Source organism: Cydia splendana, chromosome 4, assembly GCF_910591565.1.
Source record: "Cydia splendana chromosome 4, ilCydSple1.2, whole genome shotgun sequence".
NCBI lineage: Eukaryota > Metazoa > Arthropoda > Insecta > Lepidoptera > Tortricidae > Cydia > Cydia splendana.
In genome coordinates this window covers 20,365-37,122 of record NC_085963.1, presented here as the reverse complement: position 1 = coordinate 37,122, position 16,758 = coordinate 20,365, and the positions used below count along the sequence as shown (strand labels likewise).

The 16,758-nt window shown below is 41.3% G+C and overlaps 1 long non-coding RNA gene across 1 annotated transcript; it reads left to right on the top strand.

Moving 5' to 3' along the window:
- The first annotated feature begins 8,814 nt into the window (after window positions 1-8,814).
- Window positions 8,815-16,475, top strand: LOC134789614 (uncharacterized). Its single transcript, XR_010144096.1, has 2 exons — window positions 8,815-8,902; window positions 10,869-16,475. It is a non-coding gene; the product is annotated as an uncharacterized LOC134789614 (long non-coding RNA).
- The last annotated feature ends 283 nt before the right edge of the window (window positions 16,476-16,758 follow it).

Sequence of the window (16,758 nt, the reverse complement as noted above, 5' to 3'; positions counted from 1 at the left end):
TCCAAAAATGACCCTGTATAGAGACGTCGATATTTTCAACTCACGGCTAACGGTAGTCGCGAGGCGAGTCGTTAGATTTCTTGGCCATCATGCTACACAACAATAGTAAGCAATTTAGCATCTTACGATCTTTTATGTAATTTTATAATTTAGTATGTTTTTTAGATAATTAGTCTTTTTTTATAATTTTAGGATAGTTTTAGCTCATTTTCTATTTATTTTTCTTGCTGTGCATACTTATTTTGGATGGCATTCCTATAATATAAAGCCTACCACTTTTATTGTAATCATAATCACGTATTGAATGTTGTCTGTACAGTGTACCTTATAAATAAAATAAAATACTTAATTAAAAAAGGCCGGCCGGGTGCGTGTCGGGCCCCACGTGGCGCCTCCGAGGGCCGCAAAAACATGTGACCCGCTCCTGTGACTCCACGAGAAATGAATGGATGAATGAATGGTGAATGGTGTAAAATGGTGTCAGATATTTTTGCGGACTTCGTTGTGTGATATTTTGTTGCGGGTGACAATAATTAATAAGAAAAGTGGGACACGTTAGTGCAACTAATGCAAGACGGGAACTATACACGTGTACCTACAGTAATGATATGTTGTGCGCAGGTGCGGCTGGAGGCGGTGGAGGCGGTGGAGGGGGTGGCGGAGGGGGAGGGGCAGGGGGAGGCGGGGGGAGGGGAGGGGCGCGCGGCGCGCACGCACTGCACGTGGCCACTGGCGCCGCAAGCCGCGCTCAACATAGTGAGTACCTACCGCAGAGATAATACTCACACCAGAATAAACATACCTATTCAACTTGTTTGAAGTGGTTCGAGCTATATGTATGTGGCAGTGAATATAATCCGACCGTTATATGGTTGTTGCAGACGGAGGAGCCGGCGTACTGCGTGCGCAGCGACCTGTTCCTGGCGGCGCACGACGAGGACTCGCAGTCAGTACCTATACCTACCTACCTACCATTCTCATTATTATTATATTACTAGACGGGCCCGCAGCTCCGCTCGCGTAAATGAAATAAAAAGTTTGTCTAAAGGCCCCAGTACACAATGGGCCATTGCCGGCCACTCCAAGGGACGCAGCCATGCGGTAGAATGAGATAGCAATATCACTTGCTCCCTCTAACGCATAAATGATTCCTTGGAGTGGCCGGCGATGGCCCATTGTGTACTGGGGCCTTTATGTTTAGTTAAATACCGACGTTATTATGTATTCAACCCTGCCAGGGTTTAAGTATAACTGTGATAGGGATTTCTTATTTGTAGCCGTTATTTAAATAACTTAATTCGCAAATTTCTCAAAAAATTATGTGTTTTGATAAAAGGCAATATTGTATTTTTTCATCTACCTACGTAGGTATTTATTTAAAACTTGTTTCAACATAAAATTATTATTTATTTTTATAAGCCTAGTTGCAAAAACGTTCATTAGATTAATTTCCGCCTTAAGATGAATATGGACGACCACCGCCCATAAATCGCCTTTTCATACAAACGTAGGTAGTCCCCATTTCCCTTTCTGGATATTGACATTACTTACTATGGCTACGCCCAACTAGCAAAATAGTCGTATAAGAATTGATTTACTCAGCCTGTAATCGTATAACAGCCGAGTTACGGTTGTTGAAGCACCAATATATCGTATAATAGCGGTTAACTCGACTATTTAGCAATTTTCGCTAATTAGTGCTATAATCATGTCGTATAAACGTTTATAGCACTATCTTTTAGCACTTTTATTCCACCTTTTAATAAATGCTGAGTTAGCGCTACTAAATCACTTTTATTCAGCATAATTGTTCTATTAAAATCATATAACAGCTATAGATTAGCTAATTGTCTGAATAAGGCACTTTAATACAACTGTTACTTAACTCTCTTCTCTATTAAAAGCAATCAAATAACCATTTGGCAACAATGCTGCTGTAACAGCGCGCTTATATCATAATTCAGGTAATGGGGTTCAAACCGCTGTTATAGGAGCTGAAGTGTATTTACAGGTTTTATTCAAAATGTATTCAGCTTAGAGTACTTTTAAAGAGTTTTGAACTACATTAACAGCACAAGTCAGCCATGTTGACGTTTCAATATAGTCCGGTGGCCAACTGCATGAAACCCTACCTGACAAAAAAATAGAATAATCCTACTCTGTAGGGGTAGCTGACTTTTAGTAGCATCAACTGTTCTTGGTCAGCCGCGGCTTTATTTGGAAAATTTTGCGCTAATGGCAAAATAGTGGCACAAAAATTCATAAAAAAAACCCCATCGTATAATAGAATGAAACTTGCCTTTGAGGACAGCAAAACAAAAGTGGTCAGCTACATCCTGTGTTGGCAGGTTCTTGTGTCCGACCGAATTTGTGGTACCACGTGACAGCTACAATTTACCTCATCGAAAAATAGAATCAAAACAACTGATTGTAATACCTACATTAAATTTGTTGACATATGTCTTGGTCGGCCTCACCTTAGCCTGACAGCGTTTTCAGTCCGTCCGCATTAAAAAAAAAGTCAATGGCAGCTATCCTACCATACAAGTGACATTCTATTTTTCGATGAGGTAAATTGTAGCTCACTTGGTACCACAAATTCGGTCGGACACAGGAACCTGCCAACACAGGATGTAGCTGACCACTTTTGTTTTTTTGATGAATATTTGTACCACTTTTTTGCCATTTGAGCAAAATTTGCCAAGTTAAGCCACGGCCGACCAAGAGCAGTTGAAGCTGCTAAAAGTCAGCTACCCCTACAAAGTAGGATTTTTCTATTTTTTTATCAGGTAGGGTTTCATGCAGTCGGCCATCGGACTATAAATCCATAAACATGGCGACATCATGTGCTATAAGTGTAGCAGTAAACGCAGTTACTCGACTTATAGTCGAATTAATGAGATATAACAGAAACTAGATCGTGTAAGCAAACTTTTACTTATTTTTATTAATATTTTTTTATTGAAAATTAAGAAAATAGGCGGCCCATGAATATATATGAACCAGTGCCTTTGGTTTTATCAATAAAGTATTTTTCGCGCTGGGTTTTACTGTGTTACGTGTACTTACAGACAGTAAAAACTTATGTACACAATCACGGTAAAAATAAATGTCATGGATGACAGCAGTAAAAAATACTTAAGTACCTTTTTGTTTTATTAGACAGGTGAAGACGATTAGGCCTCAAACTTAATCAAATAATTGAAATATAATCGCTTACCTGAGATCGTTTTTAGCACATATTAGTTGAATAAAAGCATTTACTGCACTCTTACACATTTAAAATGCCGAGTAAAAGCAATCCGGCTACCTTTACGAAACATTTTTGCTGAGAAAAAGCAGTGCGGCTGCTTTTATAGAACACTTTCACTGAGTAATAGTAAATTGCTAATGTTTATAGAATAAATAGTCGAATAAAAGCACTAACGTTGCTATTAAAACACTAGAAGTGCTTTTATCCACTTTTACTCAACTCTTACAGCATCGATTAGCTTCTTATACAGCGCTTACTCGATTTTTAGGGTTCCGTACCCAAAGGGTAAAACGGGACCCTATTACTAAGACTTCGCTGTCCGTCCGTCCGTCCGTCCGTCCGTCCGTCCGTCCGTCCGTCCGTCCGTCTGTCACCAGGCTGTATCTCACGAACCGTGATAGCTAGACAGTTGAAATTTTCACAGATGATGTATTTCTGTTGCCGCTATAACAACAAATACTAAAAACAGAATAAAATAAAGATTTAAATGGGGCTCCCATAAAACAAACGTGATTTTTGACCAAAGTTAAGCACCGTCGGGAGTGGTCAGTATTTGGATGGGTGACCTTTTTTTTTTTGCTTTTTTTTCGTTTTTTTTTTTTTTTTTTCATTATGGTACGGAACCCTTCGTGCGCGAGTCCGACTCGCACTTGCCCGGTTTTTATAACACTTTTAGTCTGTATAAGTGCGCCTTTTTCGCGTTGAGTAAACGCTTACAGGACTTTTACTCGACTGTTTTTACACCGTTTATAGCACCAAAAAGCGAAAATAAAAACGTGCTCTCAACTTTTATAGCACATAGATTTGCTAGTTGGGCGGTGACGCAACGACCCAAAGTGAGTCCTGGCCTCCGACACCAGATCACGCCATGTTTCTCGGTCTTGCGATAGCTCTCGCCAGTCGCCAACGCCATGGTTGAGATTGAGCAGGTCTTGAGCAACTACGTCGTTTCAGCGGTACCTAGGACGTCCACTCGGGCGTGCCCCATTTTGTTGTCCCAAGTACGCTCTCTTCACGGCACGATCCTCTCCCATTCCCTCTATGTGTCCGAGCCACTAAAGCGGCTAGCTTTGGTCTCTCAATATTGCGCCACTATATCGGAACACATCCTTATTTCTATGGCAACAAAGTTATATTAAGATATTTGGCTGACTGCTTACTGTACATTTGCTTATTTTCATCAGGTCGCTCAAAAATATCTGAACATGCACTTTATCTACCTACATTATAATAACTTACTACCAACTTTGTATTTTTGGCCCATCTCGGCAGCCCGTTCCGTGGACGAATAGCAATGTTTGCCGAAGCCGTGAAAGTCAATCTGAATAATATAACTTAAAAAGAAATTTAAAACAACAAAATACAAATTATTAATAATATGATGTTATTGGCATAAGTCACTCGTATATTAGGCTATAGACTAAGGTTGAGGTTGACAGCACTTTTTATTTTACTTCGTGTAAAAAAACGCCGAAATAACTGTATACCAAAATGAAAAACATAATTTAGGTTACTTTAACTTACGAATAATTTGGTCTAGTCTGTGGCACCACCGAAACGAAACTAACCGAGAGTTGCCGAGAAACGGCCGATCGTCCTAAAATAAAGATTGTTATGAAAATTTATTTTGCTTATTGTAAATTAAATACGTATCGAAAGCGATAGTTTTTATGCTCTAGTTCTATTCTCATATTTAGATAATAGATTGAAACAGTTTTTTCTTATCATACGTGCGTCGTATTCGAGAAACGTGTCAAAAACTTTTTTAGAAATTTGTAAGGCGCCATCTCGCTTATTCTCTCGTTTTTTATCCCGTTCTGGTTTTTCGATTTTATATATATGATACTACCTCTGCATTATTCGCTCCTGCATGACTGTGCCCTACTGAATGCGGCGGCCAATACTTGTACACACCGACCTATCGGCATTCTATTTTGTGTTTAACATTTTTTCTGCGTTTTACTGGTCGATAATTGTTTTTATGCGAAGGAAAAAGAAACTATGTCTGCAAATCGTCACATAATTAGAGTTTATACGGGAAAATTAAAAATAAATGCGTGAAATTGTTCATATCCGAATTTCACCCGGAGAAAAGAATATATGAAACCTGGTATTTTATTTATTATTTCCTGCATAAACTACATTCCTGGCAAATATTATTTATGATTTCGTGTCAGATGAGACGTTCTACATTTTTAAAAACACATTAACAGTAGAATAAAAAAAAATAGTTTTTACACTGGAATTAGACGCAACGTAAAGGTACTTAGCAGTAGCGGCGCGTGAGAATTTTTGCTAGGTAACCCGTAGCAAAAAAAAAAAAACATCTACCAAACCTAACATTAGGTACTTCTGCGCTAGATATGACCTTGGACGCGAACCGTTGCAGTTAGTGTATCCCCTAGGGCCTAGTAGTATAATAATATAACCTTTGCCGTACTTGTCATCACTAATTAATCTCAAAAGATAGCGTGGTAAACCTGTTGACTCATTTAGCAAACAACTTACAACACAACAATCAAAATGGGCTACGTAAAAATACCTATTCTTAAAAAACACGAACTACCTTAAATACACCTGCACTGCGAACAATACACAACACTTACTTACACACAAAATACTAGCAAAACTAAATTTCACTGGTTAAGTAAGTTTTAAATATCAATTTATGCACAAAAGTAACTAAATCACATATAATTTTCCAATAACAAGTGTTTGTTTAAACACCGGGAATGGCGTATGAATGTTGCCATGATATATTTTTTTCATCCACGAATTAAAAAAGCTAGATCTAGAAATAGGACTTTATTTGAAGAAACCTCCGTTAATAAATAACTCAATTTGAAACTAGGTACATAAGATTCTTGGGCTCAGTAATAAAAGTTATCTGTATTTTCAAGGTTTCCACAAAATATGATATTAATAGCAGCGAAATACGATAACATTTTGCACATTAACATTCAATTAATGTTTTATATGGCAACATTAAAGAATTGTGGAAAACATTACACACTCCAATTTTAACCTTATTGCCTTGAATTATGGTTTATATTTTCAAATGAAGCAATTTCCATAAAATTGTGGAAAATTACACACTCCAATATAAACCTTATTGAATTCAATTAAGGTTTTTATTTCAAATGAAGCAAGGAAAAATTGTGGTAAAACACTACACACTCCAATATAAACCTTATTACCTTACATTTAAGGTTTTTATTCAAATAAATAACTCGACGCAGGACCGAGTTATTTTTGAGCTTTTATACGCGGACTCTTCATAGCGGAGTTTATGCGTGTGTGCGTGAATTTTCGTATCTGTGGTGGTGGCTCATCAATGAATAGTGAAGTTTAGCTACACTTCGCGCGCCCGCTATGATTGGTTGAAAAATCTATTACAAAGCTTTAGTACTACCAGGTACTACGTAGTGTTTTCGTTATGGATAATAAGTTTGGTAGGTATATGTAATGTAGCAAGAAATGTTAGGCAAGCCGGTGGGAATCGGGTTGTATGGAGTCGCCGCCACTGGTACTTAGTGACGTGAGTTGCGTTTCCTCATATAATTTGTTTGTTAACGGCATATTGTGAATATGTTCCATTTTTATAACGTGTAAATTATCTTTCATGAATAAATGACTGATGACTTCATAGATTTTGCTGCACCGCCGGTACATCTTCGGGCAGCGTAGGTAGTCCTATGTTACTTTACTAATGAACATATCCCAGCCTCGAAGGGCACTAGATGCCTCGGTCCCTTTTCCTTTGGTACGTGCCATATATTTGGGGTTGTAGGTACATAATGTTGAATGTTGGTTGTAGACAAATGATCCCGGGCGCGGGCGGCGCCGAGCCCGCGCTGGAGCCCGCCTCGCCGCTGCCGCCGCTCGGCCTGCTCGACTACATGCAGGTACCTGTGCTATACTCACTCACAAATGATCCCGGGCGCGGGCGGCGCCGAGCCCGCGCTGGAGCCCGCCTCGCCGCTGCCGCCGCTCGGCCTGCTCGACTACATGCAGGTACCTGTGCTATACTCACTCACAAATGATCCCGGGCGCGGGCGGCGCCGAGCCCGCGCTGGAGCCCGCCTCGCCGCTGCCGCCGCTCGGCCTGCTCGACTACATGCAGGTACCTGTGCTATACTCACTCACAAATGATCCCGGGCGCGGGCGGCGCCGAGCCCGCGCTGGAGCCCGCCTCGCCGCTGCCGCCGCTCGGGCTGCTCGACTACATGCAGGTACCTGTGCTATACTCACTCACAAATGATCCCGGGCGCGGGCGGCGCCGAGCCCGCGCTGGAGCCCGCCTCGCCGCTGCCGCCGCTCGGCCTGCTCGACTACATGCAGGTACCTGTGCCATACTCACTCACAAATGATCCCGGGCGCGGGCGGCGCCGAGCCCGCGCTGGAGCCCGCCTCGCCGCTGCCGCCGCTCGGGCTGCTCGACTACATGCAGGTACCTGTGCTATACTCACTCACAAATGATCCCGGGCGCGGGCGGCGCCGAGCCCGCGCTGGAGCCCGCCTCGCCGCTGCCGCCGCTCGGGCTGCTCGACTACATGCAGGTACCTGTGCTATACTCACTCACAAATGATCCCGGGCGCGGGCGGCGCCGAGCCCGCGCTGGAGCCCGCCTCGCCGCTGCCGCCGCTCGGCCTGCTCGACTACATGCAGGTACCTGTGCTATACTCACTCACAAATGATCCCGGGCGCGGGCGGCGCCGAGCCCGCGCTGGAGCCCGCCTCGCCGCTGCCGCCGCTCGGCCTGCTCGACTACATGCAGGTACCTGTGCTATACTCACTCACAAATGATCCCGGGCGCGGGCGGCGCCGAGCCCGCGCTGGAGCCCGCCTCGCCGCTGCCGCCGCTCGGCCTGCTCGACTACATGCAGGTACCTGTGCTATACTCACTCACAAATGATCCCGGGCGCGGGCGGCGCCGAGCCCGCGCTGGAGCCCGCCTCGCCGCTGCCGCCGCTCGGCCTGCTCGACTACATGCAGGTACCTGTGCTATACTCACTCACAAATGATCCCGGGCGCGGGCGGCGCCGAGCCCGCGCTGGAGCCCGCCTCGCCGCTGCCGCCGCTCGGCCTGCTCGACTACATGCAGGTACCTGTGCTATACTCACCCACAAATGATCCCGGGCGCGGGCGGCGCCGAGCCCGCGCTGGAGCCCGCCTCGCCGCTGCCGCCGCTCGGCCTGCTCGACTACATGCAGGTACCTGTGCTATACTCACTCACAAATGATCCCGGGCGCGGGCGGCGCCGAGCCCGCGCTGGAGCCCGCCTCGCCGCTGCCGCCGCTCGGCCTGCTCGACTACATGCAGGTACCTGTGCTATACTCACTCACAAATGATCCCGGGCGCGGGCGGCGCCGAGCCCGCGCTGGAGCCCGCCTCGCCGCTGCCGCCGCTCGGCCTGCTCGACTACATGCAGGTACCTGTGCTATACTCACTCACAAATGATCCCGGGCGCGGGCGGCGCCGAGCCCGCGCTGGAGCCCGCCTCGCCGCTGCCGCCGCTCGGCCTGCTCGACTACATGCAGGTACCTGTGCTATACTCACTCACAAATGATCCCGGGCGCGGGCGGCGCCGAGCCCGCGCTGGAGCCCGCCTCGCCGCTGCCGCCGCTCGGCCTGCTCGACTACATGCAGGTACTTGCGCTATTCTCGCTAAGAGAGGGATAAGGAGCGGCGAGTCCCACACACTGTGCGTAAATGCATTCCCATTCCGTCAAAAAAAAAAAAAAGAAAAAAAAAAAAAGGTACCTGCGCTATACTCACTCACCTAGCAATCATTGTAATGTAATGTTACTAACATTACTTCACCAAAATACTATATAGGTATACCTACACACAGCTTACTACTCTTACAGAAACATAACCACCAAATTATTTCGGAATAATGAACTAACCGTGTTTTAAGACTTTTAAGAGTAAACATCACGAATATTTAGACACATTTTTGATAAAGTGACACATTTCAATATTTTCGATGGTTTGGGAGTAGTGCACCTACCTGCATTAAACAATAGTATTTTATACAATCGTGATATAATAGAGAGTTTTTCAGTCGAGTACCGTGTTTAGGCAACGAAGCTTGCTGAGTTGCCTAAGTAAGGTACGAGATTGAAAAGCTTGATTATATAACTATTGTATACAATACTTTTTCTACTAGTCAACAAAAATAATACTTTAAACTAGTAGAATCATACAAACAAACCAAACCAAAAGTATACAGCTAAGATTCGCGAACAGCCGTGATACCTACATACTGGTACGCGACCCGGCCGTCGCGCCCCGCGCTTACGGCGGGCTGGTCAACGACACCTTCTCGTAACTCATGAGGCCCTGGTACTTGCTCCGCGCAAAATTCAATTTTTAGACAGTTGTTTTCTCGATTTTAGCCACCGTAGCCTATGGAGACTAACAAGCAACACTAAGTGGTTTTCGTAGTCTATGGATGTTGCTATATTAAGGGTGTCACATGCGCGTTTCTGATTTATGAACCAATTGTTTCTACTGTACAACCTAAAATAATTAATTTGAGCTATGGTTTTGTTTCGTCCTCTTGATCGCGGCGAGCTGTGATTAGTCAATTTCATTATACAGTATAATCCGGTTAGTACGACTTCGCATATAACAACCAACCGCTTATAGCGACGAAAGTATAGGCACTTGTTTGGTTTTAGTACAAGCTACTATGAAAGCACAACCGTTTATTACGACTCCGCTTATAACGACCGATCGCTTTTAACGACGGAAATTTACTCAAAATCCGTCCGTCAAGTCCGGTTACAACGACGAGCGACGTAGTTTTTACACATAAATTGTTAGTAAGAAGCTTACTCCGTCCCGCGCATCCAACTCCCCTCCCCCTTTTGCCTATACGGAGCAAGATGAAATAGTCATGTGACTTTTCGTAATTTTGCAAACTAAATAAAACCCAATTCCCATTATTCAATTGAGCTTAAACTTCACATACATAATTATGTAAGTTGGGTGACAATGCAATACATATTTTGGTAGGTAGGTAAGTATCTTCGAGCTGATCTGATGATGGACAGAGGAGGTGGCCTTTATATTTTAGGGGATTCGAGTAATTTGCGGATGACGAATGAGTACGCGTACCTTGAAAAGTGGCTTCTTCTAAACACACAAGTCTCTCCATTTAAGACAAGGTGTCGTAATACTAACGTAAATAAATATTTTAAAAGAAATGTTTCTTTTTCTTTGATTATCGCATAAGTATTAATAAATACAAAATGATGTAATTATTTTGATTAAAAATATATATTAAAATTGGCAGTTCGTTTTGTACGACGTCCGGTTAGTACGACGTAATATCAGCGGTCCCTTGGGCATCGTTATAACCGGACTCTACTTGTTGTTGACTAAACTGTATCGATATGAATATTATAGTTGAGTTGGGAGCCCATCCATTAAAAATACCCAATTGCAGTTTGGTATAAGAAATCTTAATTCAAGAATTACAGTCGACTAGTAGAAAAACAAAATATTGAAACACTTGGTCACACATGTGTCCATTCAAAGATATGATGGGTATGTAGAAACGTGCTCCGACCGACATTAACTAATGATGATGTGTGTGATGTTGCAGGAGGAGCTGATGTACACGGACGCGGTGGACGAGTCCTCCTTCCAGGTGCTGCTGCTCAGCGAGGAGCTCGGCTAGCTCCGGCACTCGCTCCGGTCCGGCTCCGACTCCGGCAGTGCCTGCCCTCTCGCTCACACTCACCCCCGCCCGGCTCGAGTGCGTACTCCTTCTCACTTTATTCTGTGGACGTGCCCTCCAGTCACCGTGTCAGGGCGGGGGCGTCTCGCTCACACCTGTCTCTAGTGCGTGTCGCCTTCTCACTTTATTTTTTGTTGCCCTGCAGATACACTTTAATTCGTGATTCTTATCATACACCTACAAGAAGTTAATCCAACAGATATTTACTACATTTGTATGTATATGGGGCGCGGTAGGTAGTCAACGACAAGTTTCGTCTGATGACATGCGCTCACCGTGTGGATTCCTGCAGCTTGATTGTATCAAAGAGAATTTGAATTGAAATAGAGGCGGACTGTCAAAGTAAATTATGTAGCCACAGTAAACTGGCATCTTTCGCCAGTACTCGACAGTAGGCCAAAGGTATGGCGCAATCTTTCGAGCGATGTCGCCATAACTTTTAACCTGCTGTCGAGTAGATGGCGTTAATTTCAATATTTAACAAATTAACACATATCAGTGGAAGAATAAGGATCAAAGTCAAATGGCGTTCTAACAGTTTTAATCTTCTGTCGAAAGATGGCAGTAAATTTACTGTGGCCTACATAATTTACCATGACAGTAACTCTCTATACACTCTATTCTCTTTGATTGCATGTACCTACTACGTGTTTGGCGAAGACGCACGATGCAACGCAGCAAAGTTTCACATGTAAGATGTATTAACACTTGACGCAGGTCTAGAAAACAATAAGATTAGTAATTTACCCGTCGTTTTAAAATAATACGGAATATTTGAAAATAAATATTGAAAGCTGTAATTGGTACGAGTGGCCTACAATAACGTAGATATTTATATGAAAGAGCTAAGTCGTCGAGTCGAGGCCGAGCCTCGCACTTCGGATAATATTGTTGACTAAAATTAGCTAAATTTATAAAAGCGCGGTGAAATTGCGCGAATACGATACGATGATCTTCCGGGTGCAATATTTAAATTAATCTTTACAATAACCAGTCAATTGTATGCATAAGTGTACGCGTGTAAATAGTACCTATTTATGTTCTAGCATTTATTGAATAATCTCCTAATGTCTGTGTATTGAATATTAAATACCAGTTAAGAATTTTGTAGTACGAAATAAGGACAAGAAATGTTGTATATTGTTTTAAGTACTCACATACAGCGTCCGATTGAAATCAAATTAATGATAATGTTAATATTTAGAAAATAAGTAATGTTTTTAGTTAAATTTTATGTTTTGTGTGACAGGCTATTAGGCAAGGTGTTTTATTACAAGTCAGTTTTCGATTCTTCGCGTCAATATCGAGTTTTTTCTATTATAATTTGAGCAGGAAGACGTTAGTTAAGAAAACACAAACAAAATACAATAATAGTTGAAGTGTAAGTAAACCGGCCACACGCCACACCGGACAACAGGTCGCTCGCTATTGGTCAAGTCAACTATAATAATGTAAAATTGTAACTTGTACCTTTATAAAATGGGGCCTGGGTCGCGTTTTATAGAAGGTGGTTAGAAATGGAGGGAAACATTAAAGGTTACCTAGTAGTTCTGAAAACTCGACCCTGCGACAGAGTGTCTCTGTCTGCAGCTATACTTACCTACATAATTATGACATCACACTCTATCACAAACTTGTCATTTTTTCATAGGAAGTTTTGTGTGTAGTGTTGCCACGGTACCTTAGTGCAGATTTAACGTAGACGAGCTGTCAACATTGAAATGCCTATACACAATTTTATATTATAACTCCCCTAGTTATTAAGGATGTGTTCAAAATCGAATTGATATTTAAAATATGAAATGTTAGTCGAGAAAAGTGTCACTCTCAACAGGGTAAAGTCAAGATAAAGCACCTATCTCTTTCTCTTTCAGTATAACTGCGGCAAAAGGAGGCGATTGTATTGTATTGTATTGTATAGAAAGTTCTATAAATGGAAATGAAATGATCTCGAGAAATGCCTTTTAAGTATAGGAGTAGGTATAGGAACGCTGTAGGATAGAAAGTGTAAACTCGATGGACCTTATGAGTCACACGCACGAACCTCGCCGCCGCCATACAATCGAAGATTTACTTAGGGTCAGTTGTCCTACGTTGAAACAAGCGGACACAGAGAAACTATGCGATATCTCGGAAACTAAGGTGTTACCAGCTAGTATACCGTCTGTCAAGCAAGGGCAGGCTCAGGGACCCCCAGCACCTCACCAATACACGCGAGCGCGCCTCGGAGAAGGAGCACGTTGCTACGAGCGTTATTGTGAATTCGTGCAGCAAAAGTTAATTTTTTCATTTATGTTTCGCAATTTTTAACCAAGATATAGAATCGAGTTTGGCGTTATTTAATTTTTTGTTGTGTTCTATGTGTATTAAAGTTTATTTGGAGCTAAATATTTTTAAATTTCGTTCACTCTGTGATGCCGTTTTTTTTAATTGTTTTAAAAAACAAGTCTCACAATGAAACATTTGTATGTAGTATACAATGAAACAGGTCATTACAGGTCTCATGTTTAATGAAACATGATGTTCACTGAACACAATGTACTTACCAGCACACAATGAATTAAACAAACCATTTTTTTTAAATAATCAAAGAATATGTGCCAAATTTGTGAAAGTAAAAAAATATCACGAAAAGTAATAATAATAAGTCTATCATATGGCAAAATATAAGATACTTAACTAGGGAGAGTTAGACCAAGAAGAGTCTGCAGCGATTTTGATAGCCCACGTGCAAGTGTTATTTATACGTCATAATTTCATAGAAGTTTGACGTTTAAAATGACACTTGCACTGCGTAGGCTATCAAAATCGCTGCAGACTTTTCTTGGTCTAACTCTACATACTTTCATGCGTATTCATTCGTTTTTGATAGCAATGGTGGATGATTGAGGAAAAACGTCTCATAGCTCCCGCAAATTGTGACAGTTCTATATAAGTTGTGGTTGAAAAGCATGGGTGATGTATATCTTTCCCGCTTTGAAAAATAACGTGATATCTTCTCTGACGTCCCCCCTCCCCCATCGTGATCATTCGTGATATTTTTCTTCTATTTCAGCCTACCACTATTTCCTCTTTCCTTTCTCATTAATGTCACTTATTTATTACACCGTTTCAATGTTTATTGACGATGTTTCATGGGGCAAAATGTACTAGTTATTGAGATTGCCCAATTATTTCTACACCTCCGTGCAATTTATGAAATTTTCTCTATTGGTGTTATAGATTGTATATTTGCAAAAATAATGAATATCAAGAGCTGTAATTTGTTATTTTAATAATTTAGAATAATGTAAACAAACAAGACTACATGACACGGTCATTCAACTAATGAGATAGGTGTATAGATACAATAATCCATACAATCGAGCCAATCTTTATAGATAATATTTTGTTATCTATGTTATCTATGCTATTTATTATTTTATTCGCTGAATAACCGCGAGTCACGTGATTATGTTTGTTAATACATACTTTGCAATTTTTGCAATACTTAAAAGAACAGGCTAGCAGTTTTTTGGACAAAAAAATCAACAAGTTTTTTTTCAAATTATGTATTTCTTTAGATTCTCCCAAACGGCAGTTAACTTTTGTGTAGCAAAACGGTAACATTAGGTAACTTACCTCTAGTTACTGTTGCACATGTTATTGCACAGTGTTGGTCCACAAAACGGTAACGTTAGGTAACTTACCTCTAGTTACTGTTGCACATGTTGTTGCACAGTGTTGGTCCACAAAACGGTAACGTTAGGTAACTTACCTCTAGTTACTGTTGCACAGTGTTGGTCCACAAAACGGTAACGTTAGGTAACTTACCTCTAGTTACTGTTGCACATGTTATTGCACAGTGTTGGTCCACAAAACGGTAACGTTAGGTAACTTACCTCTAGTTACTGTTGCACATGTTGTTGCACAGTGTTGGTCCACAAAAGTAAATGGGGTGTGGATGCACCTTATTAATAACTACTAGTCAAAGTGAATGGCGCCGGTACCTTACGTATCATGCGACAGAATCAGTTTACAAATACAAAATAAGTACAATTTTTTATTAATAACACCAAAGTATAACCTGTATGGTTATGCACAGTTTGAACCACCAAGCAAACAACGTGTTATATAGCTCAAGAAAATTATAAAAATCAGCGGAAATAATTCGTGTAGTTTTGAAAATATGTACAGTTATACCTTGTGTTGTCTAGATAAACATACTAAAAGTCCTTGAGGGTAGGGGGTGTGCTGAGTTGCTGAGGGTGTAGGGGAGGGGGGGTGGAGGTTGAAGGTACCCTTTTTCATATTTTTGCGAATATCTCGAATATCTGTAAGAATAGCATTATAATAAGGTACTTCAGACAAAAGTTTTAACATAAAATTTCCTATAAATTTAAGACTTTCAAGGAAAAATATAGGGAACCTAATCGGTCCAGTCGTTTTTGAGTTTTTGCAAATAGTCTATTTTGACGGACGGATAACTACGGAACCCTACACTGAGCATGGCCCGATATGCTCTAGGCCGGTTTTTTTTTATATTTCATGAGCAGGTCGCTAAGCTTATTCTAAACTAAAAATTTGATTTATGATGAACAATTACGAAAAAACTAAGTTTTCTTAAATCGTATATTTTTATCTTTTGTGCACTTTAACAGCCTGTAGCTCCTAAAGTATTGCTCGTAGAGTAAAAATAAACATAACTAAATATGTAGGAAATATTATCTATGTTAAAACTTCTTTCTGAAGTAATAATAATGCTATATAAGTATAATGCTATTCGTACAGATATGAGCAATAATATGAAAAAGGGTACCTTCAACCCCTCTCCTACACCCTCAGCAACTCAGCACACCCTCTTCCCTCGAGGACTTTTAGTATGTTTATCTGGCCACCACAAGGTATAACTGTACCAATTTTCAAAACTACACGAATTATTTCGGCTGATTGCCCATATTCGGCTTAATTTGACGTGGCTATTAATGAAATTGAGATTTTTACTTACTAATGAATTGGCTGTAATATTAGCCGTTTCACTTTTCAAACAACATACATATATGTTTTGTTAGCGTTAGTGGTCTGTATGTTGTGTAAATGTTAGTGGGCCGCGCCGCGGCCGCGTGACGCGCCCGCCGGCGCCGCCGCCCGCAGTGGCTGCCGGTTCTAGATAATAATACTTACGACTATCTTGTACATAAGAGGATATATTTTTGGATCTATTAGAAATATCTTAGATAAGATCGCTTATTTTTTGAGACTGTTGTCCAAATTATATTCATGGTAGCTTTTTTTTTGTTATTAAAATTATATACTCGGAGCGTATTGGCGATATCCAAAATTGTTTAATGAGTTTTTGCGAGGACCCAAGTCACTCTCGTTGCATCACATATCATGTTTAGTTTGTTATTTAATTGTACTGTTTAGTTGTCTCGTGTTACAAGATTTTGCTATATAAGTACCCAAGGTAATAAAATAAATGTTTTCGATTTACTTAACAATAAGTTTTATTTAATAATCCTTGTCATTAATAAATATCTACCTACTTAATACCACCTAATAAAACCGGGAGGTGGCCTAATCCCGCGACAATAAATACTTATTGATAATAGTTGTATGTGTGTGACGCAGCGCAGGTGTCGTTTACCTACAACATACCGACTCGATGCTGCTGTATATACCTATGTATTATTATATCTCGGATAGTCACTTGTGAATACAAAATGCGCGATGCCACTGCGACACAACCAGCCCTCATTGGGGATTTATTACTAAA